The following is a 12,451-nucleotide window of genomic DNA, read 5'->3' on the forward strand; positions in this document are numbered from 1 at the left end:
TTTTTCAGCCTGGTTGGAAATATCTTGGCTGTATGTATAAACTTTGTCAGATAGGCAAGAACCATATTACCTGGTAATGCCAGTGATTTTCTGAGCAAAAGAGCTCAAATCCTTATATTGACCTATGGAGGAAATTTTTATTCTTTAAAAAAAACTTTATTTTTTAAAAAAAGTTTTTATCTTTTGGGAGGCTTTCACAAACACAAGAATAGCATGGGAGAAACCTCAGAAGTGTCTTTTGTCTGAGATTTTACCAAGTGAAGCATGGAAGGGGTCACCATTTCAGCAGTGAATGAAAGGTGGAGTTAAAGGAGAAGAGCAGGACAGTTGTGTTTGTGTTTGAGGAAAGACCAGCACAAGGAAGGAAAACTGTAGAAGAGATGGTCCTCAGTTACTGTTTTTTCCCTTGGAAAACACTATTCTTTTTGATGGGAGTAGTAAACAAAGAAGGAAAGAATTACATTTATAAATGGGTCCCACAATACAAAGACTTCTGGTCAGTTTGAAAAAAACATACTATGGAAATATTTACCCTATTGGCAAATGAGGTTTCCAGACTCATGAGAAAGGTATCAAGAGGACTGGTTAATTTAATCTTGATGGGAGCAGAGACAATTTATCATGGTCAATCATTGTTTAAATATTCTTATTCCAAAAATAGACTGAAGCTATCTGACCATGCCAGGTCTGAGCTGGAGATGAAATAGAAGGAGCAGGGTGTGTATGGCCACAGCTTCAGCTGAATGGGAAGAAAGGTTCTTTAGTTGATCTCATTAACTTGTCAGTGTACAACAGATTGAATGGCAGAAATGTTTACTCACAAGTATGCATGTGATTTTTAGGTTTTTTTGTTTGTTTGTTTTTTTCTTTTAATTCATTATTTTGGGCTAAAATTTATGATTTTTTTCTTTAGAACAAAGCGTTTAGTGTCTACATGAGTGAGATTTGCTGCTTGCCACAACTATTGCTACGCTGTCTTGTTTCTCCTTGTGAATGGAAATACCAGTAAGTTGTAAGCCTTGGAATCTAGAGACATAAATTTTTTTTTAGCTATGTTTTTTTTTGCAAGTGGCAATGTTCTGTAGTTTACAGAACTACATAAAATGTTCTGAAGAGAAGGACAAGTTAAGGGAGCACAGGTAAAAACAGAAAGCTTTTGAAATATGAAAGCAAGCAGAATCTTTTTGTGCTCATCTCTAGCTTTTGAAGAAAAAACATCTACTCATGTGGTTTAGGGAGATCATATGCAATTTTATTTTGGAAATAATCGGCTATCTAAAGTAATTTAGGCTCTACAAAGCATTGACAGCCATGGGTAGCAATCAGTATTGCCAATTCCCTGTGGAAGGATGCAGTTTACCAGTTGCTAACTGACTGTGTGCTATAGAAAATAGACTTTTTGGCAAAAGTGTTTTAGCATAAATAAAGTGTATGTTCTCAACTTCCATGATGTCTGAGCACCCTTAAAGCACTTTCTAAACAATAATGTGTTTTAATAAACAGCATACTGCTGTTTATTCCCTTTGGACGGATGGGGAACTAAACATAGGGAGTATGGGATCTCTGATCACTGGAAATCTGTGATCAGCAATTGCTATTCAAGAACACTCAATCCTAGTCCCCTAACAATTTTGGGGATTATTGAAACATTCATTAACCCTCCCTCATGGGTACTTTTAAGAAATACATGATGAATACATAAAAGGAAAAATGCCACATTATCTTTTTAAATGTTACCACAGGAAAAGTAGAAACCTGTAAGAAAAAAAAAAATCAAAAAAAGTCCACTAGTGTTTTGTATGTATCTTGTAGCTATGTGAATGAAAAGCAAATTTTCTTCTTGGTACTGCCAGACTAGGACAGCTGAAGGTCTTGCTTTCTGCCAGTGAAAAATTACGTTGCTTCAAGTAGAGAAAAAAAAATGTTACTTTGTCAAATATAGGAATTGGTCATCCATGAGAGACAGAAATAGATTATTTCATGCTCCCAATGACAGTGAATGGCAGAAGCCATGTTCAGGCTGCTTTGCTGTGTTGTATGTGAAATCAGGTAATGATAATGCACTTTCCAAGATGACAAGGATTCACCCCTCTTACAGAATGGGTAAAATAGTATCTTACCAAATCTTGCCTGCAAATTGAAAATTTTAAAACTGCATTATTAATTAAATTTAATGATGGACAAAATTAATTCTCTTCAAGTCTGTGTGTTGAGCAGAATAGCACATAACAAGCCTTACTGTGTATCGTTTTTCTCTTCCAAAGACAATGAAAATAAATGTAAACCTTATCAAATGGGATGACCAAATTATATGGATTGTTTATCAGCCTCTCCTGTGATGCCAGCAGTGTTGAGACTGTCCCTTTGTCTGCTCAATGCATAAATGGCACACTGATTGCTGCCTCCTCTGAGACAGGAAAATTACAGGCTGGTGGGGAGTTTTGCACACAAGCATTTAAAGATGTGGAGGAAACCAGAATCCATTAGCTAGTCTAAGTCCTAAGGTACCCTAAATTTCATCTGAATTTCTGTGAGAAATAAAGGCATCAGATGAAGTCAGGTAGAAATTGCCTAACCTAATATTCCTTTTTTTACATCATCAGAAAATAGTGTGTTCTGTATAGTAACTAATTAAAGAATACTGTTCTCCTTTTCAAAGGAAACCTGAACTGTTTCTTTAACTAATGCAAGTTAGGTCTATGCCAGCATGGCTACAAATCGTTAAAACCTTGAAGCTCTAAAAGAACCTGCTTGGAGTTCTAAGATTTTTTTTCTTCCCCCCATAGTGGCCAAAATACTTTTGAGTGCTGTTGGCTTTGTGCATATCTTTAAATGATGGTGGCTAGTTTAAGTGGTCAGTTATGTTGATTATATGTATTAATATATAAAATGACCATTTATATATTTATATATATCATTTATATAGACCATATATATATATATAAATATATAAATAAATATAAATATATATATATATAAAATGGATTGTCTATATAGGTTTTCTTTGATTCATCAATGTCTTCAATATGCAAATCTTTTTGAATACCTGTCATATCAGTTAGTAAAAAGAGTTCTGTGTTGGTATAGCTCTGTCAGGAGTCCTTTGAACTTCTGTCACTGTGCTTGTGGTTTGATGAGGCAGAGGATCTCATAAGGATAAAAAGTTCTTGCTTTTCGTGCTTCAGCTGTTGGGGGTCTTGCCTTTTTTGTCTGTGCTTTTTGAGCTGTACTGGAAAACTGATCTGATCTGATTTCCTTTCAAATGAATAAATACATGTAAAATCTTGCCATCAGAACAAGCAAAGTAGCAGGAGCACATAAGGAGCTCCATAACATGATGTTATCAGTGAAGCCTGTGTCCCATCCGACTAAACATCTTTCTACCGATCAGCAGTGCAGCAAGACTGCAGCAATGACTGTTTTGATTTAAATGTTCCAAAAATATGTTGTTTAGCACACATGGTCTTCTTTAGATGATGGTCAGATTTAGGATTCTTGAGAAATGTCATGTCCTCAGATTCATGCATGAGAAACACATTCTTTTCCAATTCCACTGGAGAAGAAATTACTGAAGAAGTTACCATGATCATTTGATCCAGCCCTCCACAGATGCAGGTCACTCTGAAGGAGTTACATAGCCACTAATGGTCTACTGACCACCCCTGTCCTTTCCCTCTCCTTGCACTGCAGTCGTGTGCACAAACCCCTTTGTGGCATCCTGGGACAAGCTTGTGGTCTTTGGATCAGAAGGCCAAGTATCACAAAACAGCTGAGTTCCAGAAAAAGCGTGTGGGAAATGAAAGCACATCCCAATCTTGTTTGTTGGTGGTGCCTGCAGTGCTAAATAAGTTGGCAAAAAAATGGAATGGGAGCCATAGGACTGTAAAAGATTGACTGATGATATATTTCTGTTGGCAACCATCCTGGTGTATTTCCAGCCCGACATTCTTTTTGGTAGGTATGCCTTGGAGATTTCCCCTTGCAAATATAGTTAGTTGCTCAACTTCTCAACTTATTCATTCTCTGTTGGGTCCCAGAATAGCATACTGTGTCTCTGAATTGCTGGAGGCTTTCTGCTGCATCTGAGAGGACACTAAATGAACAAAAGCACATACAATGATTTAGGGCCCAAGTCAATAAAATACTCAATCATTACATGTTTTAATCAGGACACTTGCTTATGTACCTTTTAGGTTTTTTTGTTGTTGTTGTTGTTTATATCAGTGTACTTGTGCTTTAGTATTTCAGCTGTGATGTGTGACACCAATAGCTAAAAGTGCTTTAAATCTGTTTAAATTTTTATACACACACATGAGATATTTTTATGAGAAATGTGCTTTCTATGCCTGTAAATTAGTGATTGAAAGAAAATTATGTGATTAAATAGCTTACAATAGCATTTTATTTGAAGTTTCTAAATAAAACCAGCTCTGCTGTGTTACTTCAAGTAAATTATTCCTTAAATGCAAGGTTGTCACATTCATGTACAGTCCAAAAATGAAGACAAGCATTTCTTTAGAATGGTGAGCAAATTAATATTATAAAACATGAGGATGTTATTTTTAGAAGCATTCTTACTGGTAATTAAAATAAAAAATAAAGTTTGACCAAATTTAAGCCTGTTTCATCATACTGGTAATTAACTTACGTGGATTTTTTTCAGCCCTATTATTATTACAGCACATCTATTTTTATTTAAGGTGGTGCCCAAATTTGCTGCACCCCTTTTTCATATAACACAAAACCAGTCTCATGGCTTTAGTTATCATCCTTTGTCTTCTGAGATGTGGAAAGCTGCTAAGTCATGGCAGGTAAACCATTTGCTAACTGTATGTTCACTTTATAGTTGCCCAAGTTTTATGTCTCCACCTTTTTAGCTTTGCTTTTTTTTCTCTGGAATTCTGGCAGAGGTAAGGAGAGAAGATGGAGAAAAATATTAAAGATAATCTGGACTGCAATTTCTTTATTCATTCATGTGGACACAGTCCACATTTGATACATGCCACCTTGATCTGTCTAGCTTTTGTCCCTTGATACGTTTAGCCAAGACTGCCACTTATCCTGTGTATAACATTATTTTGTGGGCTCCTGAAAGTGCACTCATATTTTTCATAGACTAAACATAACACTTTGTTTGGATTATATTCATATTAAAAAAAATATAAAAATCCAAATCTCTGTACTTTGTATTGAAATGTACTTAGCAGTTTATTTCATTGGCAAGTGCTTTAACAAGAGGGGAAGGGACTGGAAATGAAGTGCAGCCACAGCATGCACAGACTAGTCCATCTGTGACTGACAACTTGTGTGAGACCTGGCATGTGATAGTGCAGATACTCTGATTTGTTGACTGAAAAATATTGTTTTCCTGCCATTATCACCTGCCTTGCCACCCTGTTCTCTTGACTACCAACCAGCAAGGTATGAAATGCATAGATTACTGCTATGATATTTTTAGAACAGGCCTTGAGCCCAAGTTTGATCCAACATTTTGAATGGTCAGAAGCTGAAGGTCATAGAAAATAGTCTCTTCTCTGCTCATGGCATTGGGATTCCAGCACTAGCAGTTACTTTTCACTTACTACTTCTTTTTAGGACTGCCCTTTCCCAGCAGCAATTAGGGTTGAAGTTACTACAAGAGGTTTCCCCTCCCAGATTCCTTAGAAGACATAAATATATCTGATTGATGTGGATTAGAATGGGAGTATTGTCTGAACATGGATTCACTGTATCATCTTCTTGCTTCCCCAGGTTTTCAATGCAAATTATCAGTTCTGAACTATGCAATTTTTTAGCCATTGCACAGTGCTTTGAGGCTCAGAAGAATCTGGCAAGTTTTTTGTGACCAGTTCTCATTCTAGGAAACTAGGGCTTGGGATCAGCCTTGTCCCTTTGTCCTAGAGAGCTCGAGCACCCACATCTTTCTCCTTTAAGCCACAGATGGGACAGATGAGGGACATGTGGAAGCAGCAGCTGCAGCTGCCCATGTCTGCCTGCTGAGGTGTGACTTTGCTGGGCATTTGCTGTGGCTTTCCTCTCAATTTGTTCCTTCACTTCTGTGGGATCAAGTGCCTAGCAAATTGAACATTGCAAGATTTGGCTCAATCAGCTTGAAGGATGGATAAAAGCCTTCTTAGAGCTGGTTTGGCCTTAGGAATACCAGTAGGATGCCCGTATTTACAAAAGTCAAGCTTGTGACACATTTTGGCAGTGCCGTAGTACATTTTAAATATATTTTCAGTTGCAGTAAGTAGCTGCATTAAGATTTTCAAGGTGGTTTGCTTAACTAAAGGGAGAGGTTATATTTTCTTGAAATGTGTGTGTGCTGTAATTTTCATTTTCATTTCAGATTGAAACCTTGCTTTCCATTGTATTTTGATTTTTTCCCCTCTTTTGCAATTAATCAATTTGTTGGCTACACAAGGAAAATTAAGATCATACTTCTCCTCAGCAGATATCCTGGTTCTACTGAAGTCAGGCAAAATATTTACAGTTTATCCAATGAAGTCACAGTTTCATCCTTTTAGCATTGCCCCAAATTCACCAACAGCTCCCAAGCTGGTGAATATTGGTAACATTTTGGGTTGCAGATCTTTTCCTTATCAAATTCAAGAGGATGAACAAAATTAGATGAAAACTGTATCTGGGTTCACAGAAACATTTTGAAAAAAAAAAAAAAAAAAAAAAAGACCAGGAGAAGATTGTTGCCATGCTGGCCCAGCTAACCATGAGGATTTTGTGTGGTTTCACAACGTTATTGACCAGTATGAGATATGACCTTTTCAGAGTGCAGCAGTGGTCAATTTGTTACTGCTCTCAGGGGCATGTTTGTGCATCCAATGCTGTTTCTCCATGTGCTTGAATGCTCCCCTGTGAGGGCTGGAGATGCTGGGAGAGGAAGGAGATCCAAGCAGGCAGCACACTGGTGTGTGCACACAGCTGAGCACATGGTCTGCCACCTCAGGTCCATTCCTTGGCCCACACATTAAAGGAGGCCCTTTTTAGCGCTGTGTGTGAAATGGTTTTTTCTTGGCTAAGCTTCCAGTGGCTTGTAGTGACAGTTCACTGACTTAATTTATTTTTTTTTTATCTTTAAGAAAACATCTTACTTGTTTCAAAATTTAAAAGAGTAATTGTTCCAATGTACCTTGGTATCTATCTACTATAAATCTGCTATAAATTTATTACAACTTTATAATCAGCTTGTAATATATTATGTAAAGCCACCCCATCACTTCATGAATCCAAGCCTGTATTTAGAAAGACCCTATTTTTGAAATATAATTACTTGATGTAAAAGGGCAGCTTTGAATAGCAAAATGAAGCAAACATTCTGTGGAGTTTTTTTCCCCCCAAAGGCTTTTTTCCCGAGTTATTTACAGTGCACTCAATTGTTCTACTCTATTCCAGTATTGTAGGAAAGTAAACATACTTTGGACTAAGAAAAAAAGAACAAAAATTAAGCCTCTGCTTTTCAGGAGAGGAAGATTTCAAATAATAAAATTATTTCTGATATAGGAACAATTTGTTTAGTTTTGTATATGTTACTGTGGAATGTATTATTCCATCAATTCCATCAATTAAGCAATACTTAGTAGTTCTTTTTAGTGTTGAAGGTACCTGAAGTGGGAACTGGCTGGTGGATGTGGCAGTATTTACATTAATGATTGGACTCAACGATCTTAGAGGTCTTTTTCAATCTAAACAATTCTATGATTCTATCCCTATGATCTTACCTTTTAGAGCCATGAGATAAGATCTGTCTGAGTTCTACAAGACCTGCCTTAAGCTTGACTCCCAGAACTGTTAAAGCTTTCTTTTCAGAGACATGGTCAGTATTGATGTAAAGCTCATTTGTAACTTGCTGCAGTGTTTGAAGCATGCTTTAAATGCATGTCCACCTCTGGCTTGAGTTTTTATAATCGATTTTTCTTAAGGCCTTTTTTCTTAAAAGAAAGACCATTTTGCTACCCCACTGGACATCATGCCCTGTGTATTGTAGACAATGCCAAGACACCCCTAGGCTTTATCAATAAGCTTACTACCACAAGTCTTTAAGTTTCCACTTTTCAAAGGCTTTCCAAACCCATTTTATGCGTGTGGCATGTCTAGCCATCCTTAGTTTTTCAGTGTTCTTTTTGAAGTATTTATACTGGGAGAAGTTACAATATTCAAAGATATTCTGTGAGATGTATAACATCTTACTGCTTTTATTCAGTAGAAACTTGTTTTATTTCCAAGGATTTTATTAGCCTTTTTGGTCCTGGTGTAATCCTAGGAGCTTTTTTTTTGGTTGGCTGGCTTCTGCTATGATTCCAAATCCTTTGCATGGCCATTGGTTTCCACAGTTCAATTCTCCAGGCAGCATGCATGGCCTACATTTCTTGTCTTAAATCCAAAAAAAACCACTCAATCCCAGGCATATATTACAAGCTAGAGATGGTGTTCCTATTGGTTTTCCAGCCATAGGGATTTAGTAATCTGTTGTCCAGGAGCAGTGACCAGGTGATCTGACCTGCCAGACTACCCATGATTAGGAGATGCAGTGCAAAACCCTGCAAGGAGGTTCAGATTATCTGCTCATTAGGTGTGCAACAAGCTTGAAATGCCTGGAGGATGCTGAACATATTGGCAGCTGTCCCAGGTGATGTGCTTGAGTGTTCATTTCTGCATTTGCACCCAGGTGTGCCTGGTGGAGCCAGGAGCAGCAGACACAGCGCTGATGTCTCTCTAAGGAAGGTGGGCATAGCCATCAAGAGCCAGGAAATCTCATATTGCTCATATCTTCTCTAAACTCATGAATGGCATAAAAGGGACAAAGTGCTTTGCTGCTCTGAGACATTTATTTGTCAGTATCTGATGTTGCTTTGGCTTCTGTTGTTTATGTACAATTTACCTCAGTCTTGCCACCAAACATGGAGATTATAGTGCCAACCTGATAAATAACTTTGTCAACAGAATAAATGAATTCTGTATATTTTCCCTAACCTAAATTTATTTACTTCATAGCTCTATATTAGTGTTAGGGTCTTTTTATTACTTGAGCTTTGTGATTCAGGAAAGCAACTTTGAATTTCTGAAGCCCTTAAGCATATGCTTAACTGAAGCCTTGTTCTTATAATCAACTATTCGCTGTTGAGCTGCCATGAATCTAAGACTTAATTTCTAGTAAATTTATTTATGTGAACAAAAAGTTGTATTTTAGAAGAAGAAAGAAGTGATGTCATCAACTAGTTACAAAACCCCTGAGCTAATTTGCATGAGAAAGATGCAAGGCTCTTTGTATTCTTATACAAGAGATGATAAGAGAGCCATACATTTATCTAGTGTAGCACTTCTTATCCTCAAAACTTTGTAAAGTTTTATTCTCCATTGTTCGTCACAAAATCCCCTAAAGCTACAGATATGCCTTTCTTTGTCCCAGAAAATTCCTTTGAAGCTTGACTTGAGCTAAAACACTAGAATTGCAGTTTTCTCTGCACTTAAAAAATGTCCATCACATGGTTTCCCAGCACTGCAAAGAAGAGCACCATGTACTCCTGCACAGGCAGTGCCAAGGCTTGCTACACAGAGAATTGGTTGGAAACATTCCTGTACTTTGTATTTCTAACCAGAGCACATGGATTAAGTGATCCATTCTAACTCCTCCAGGGGCTTGGAATATGGTCCCTTGGTTCCAAGAGGGAGCAGGACCCGATCATTAGAGCATCTCCCCTGATTTCTTTCTGCTCCCAAACCATCTGTTTCTCTGTGGTAATAGTCTTTTGCTGTTCGTTACCGTGGTTAATCCTCTAGCGTAAGCTGTAGTAATTTATGCTGGATGTTTGGGTTTCATGTGGTACTAATGGTATCTAATGAACTGTGGCTTCAGAAACATCTGTTCTATACAATAGTTAATTTTTTTATTTTCTTTCCTTTTTTTTTTAATCCCAGTGATTGGATACACAGAAACGGTTAGGAAGTCTTTAGGCTGCAAAGATTAGAACTCAAACCTTTGGTACTGAAATAGGCCAAATTTAATACTACTCATGCAACCTTAATTTAGCCCCCACTTGTTTATGAATTGTTTGACATTGATGCATATTGTTACTCGCTGCCTTTTCACTTGCCAAATGAAAAAGAGGCTGAAAGAAGGTTGAATGGGACACCTGTAAGATGGCAGGTGTCACTTAGGCATATGACTAGAAGCTAGAGAATATCTCTTTTTTCAACATGTTCAATATTTGTGTGATACAATTGAGCAATATGACAAAAAAAAAATCTATGCAAGTATTCATTTAAAAGTAAGAAACCTGCAAAAGTTGAAACTAAATTGTTAATATTAATAAAGGCAATGCTCCAGAATAGCATGAGTGAGAAAAGGGATGTGCTAAAAACAATCGGTAATATACTGTTTGTACTTTGGAAAGAAAATAAAAATTAAATTAAAAAAAAAGACAAAAGTGTTACTTAATTATAATGTTGCAGAGTTAATAATGCAATAGAAATCCTAGCTCTTTCAAATTTGAGGACTTCATTTCTCAGTCTTCATGTTGCAGTAATGTGGTTTCCAGATTTAATTTCCTTATATTTATTTGTTTTTAACAACTCAGAGGGAAAATAAGAGAAACACATTGTGAAAATACTATAATGAGATCACAGTGCTACTAACATGCCTTACGTTTTCTATAAAGTGCCTGATTGCATTTGGAGTCTCCTCAGCAGCACTAAATCATTTCAGCAGTTTACTCTCACTGCCAGTGTCATTAAACTTCTCCAAGTTTAGGAAATGCATTTGAAAAAAATAGAAAAAAATCTCCTCATGTTCCTGTATGAAAATGTCACCTTATAACATCCATAGCTTCAAAAATAAAAACCAGATTTTCTGCAGGCACGAACCCTTTATCCTTCCCCTGTGGGACTCTTTAAGAGCTCCTTAAATTCACATGATCATGCAGCTAAAGTCTGGGCTGACTCAGCAAAGTGTTTAACTATGTGCTTAAATTCTATTGCAATCAATAGAATTTGAGAATGTGCTTAAATACTATGTTGAAAAGAAATGGATTTACACGTGTTTTAAACTTAAGCATGTACCAAAGTAGGCTTATAATATGTCAAAGCAAGTCGGAAGAATTCAGGTTGTAAAAACCCTACCTTTGGGGTGACTGACTTCATAGCTAAAATATTTTTATATAGTTTTTATGTATCATCTAAAATGTAAAGCATAATGCTGTAGCTATTATGGTCTGTGAGTTAGTGAACGTAAGACAGTTTATGTGTCTGTCAGTTTAAAACAGGTACATCAAAATTAAGAACACTTGCAGCTAAATATCTAAATTTATATTTTCTGGTCTTGAATATAGCTTGCTTTAAGTTAGTTACTGAAGTAGTTGAAATAATTTATAGCTGTGAACACTATCTTTAAAAACGCAGCTGCATGTATAAGAAGTAATAAACACATAGGGGTACCTTAATACCAGGATGCCACACTCCACAGTTTTCCTTGTTCTGACCTGTTTTTTACTTATTCCTCCCGCGTTTCCCTGTAATATGAAACTTGATTATTTTGAGGCGCTGAATCACCAAACAGCGTCATGTTCTGTTTGGCTGAAAGGCATAAGCAATTCCACTTTTTCTATTTACTTCTGTCTATAAAAAGCTTTTTCTGCCTTAGAGGAGATTTCTCTTTCTACCGTTGCTGCCTCTTGCACTGTGTTAAACTACCCTGTACTGTAGAAAGGACAGATATTTCCCACAAAACATTTGGGTATTTTTATTTTATTTTCCTGAGAAAATGTTTATGGTACCAAATGGTCAGCAATCAGTGATGCAATGGTATGAGTTGTGCCCGTTGGAAATCTTGCACTGTAACACCCTACCTGTGTCTGTGCTGCCCCTGCCCCTGCTCATGCCCCTTTGCAGACTGGCTGCCACCCGCAGAGCTTCACTGCTTCCCCAGGAGCCTGGGAAAACAGGGGTAGGGGAGGAAAACGCCACGGAGAGCCGGGTGGCAAGGAGATATAGGTGCTGCCTTGAGGATTCTGCAGGGAAAACCCCTGCTGCTGCCTGCTGCTCCCATCTCTCTCTGTCCAGGGAGCAGCTCCTAACTCTCAGCAGGGCCAGGTGGAAGCACGTGGAGGCAAACAAAGGTTTGGGATGACAGGAAGACTTGAGCCACAGATTTCCTAGGTACCATCAAGCAGCCAAACATCACGGGAGTGTCACAGTACTTTGTTACTGGGAATCTTTTCTTCAGTAACACAATTGTGAGAAGTATATTTAAAAATATACTGCCCTTGGCTGTGATCTGTCATGTAAGCTAAAGAGCATATGGAAGAGTCTTCACCAAAAGGCAGAAGAGAGCCCCAAATTCTTGTCTTCAGGAGCAAAATATTACATTGATACTTGAGAATTTTGTGGATTTCTGGAAAGTTCCAGTACAGCTTCTGTATTGGTTTCTTATTATTATGGC

The 12,451-nt window shown here is 37.4% G+C and overlaps 1 protein-coding gene across 3 annotated transcripts in view; it reads left to right on the plus strand.

Moving 5' to 3' along the window:
* HDAC9 (histone deacetylase 9) overlaps positions 1–12,451 on the plus strand; it is a 457,012-nt gene that overhangs the window by 167,285 nt on the left and 277,276 nt on the right. The window lies entirely within an intron of this gene.

The sequence above is a fragment of the Parus major genome, chromosome 2, assembly GCF_001522545.3.
Source record: "Parus major isolate Abel chromosome 2, Parus_major1.1, whole genome shotgun sequence".
Classification (NCBI taxonomy): Eukaryota; Metazoa; Chordata; class Aves; order Passeriformes; family Paridae; genus Parus; species Parus major.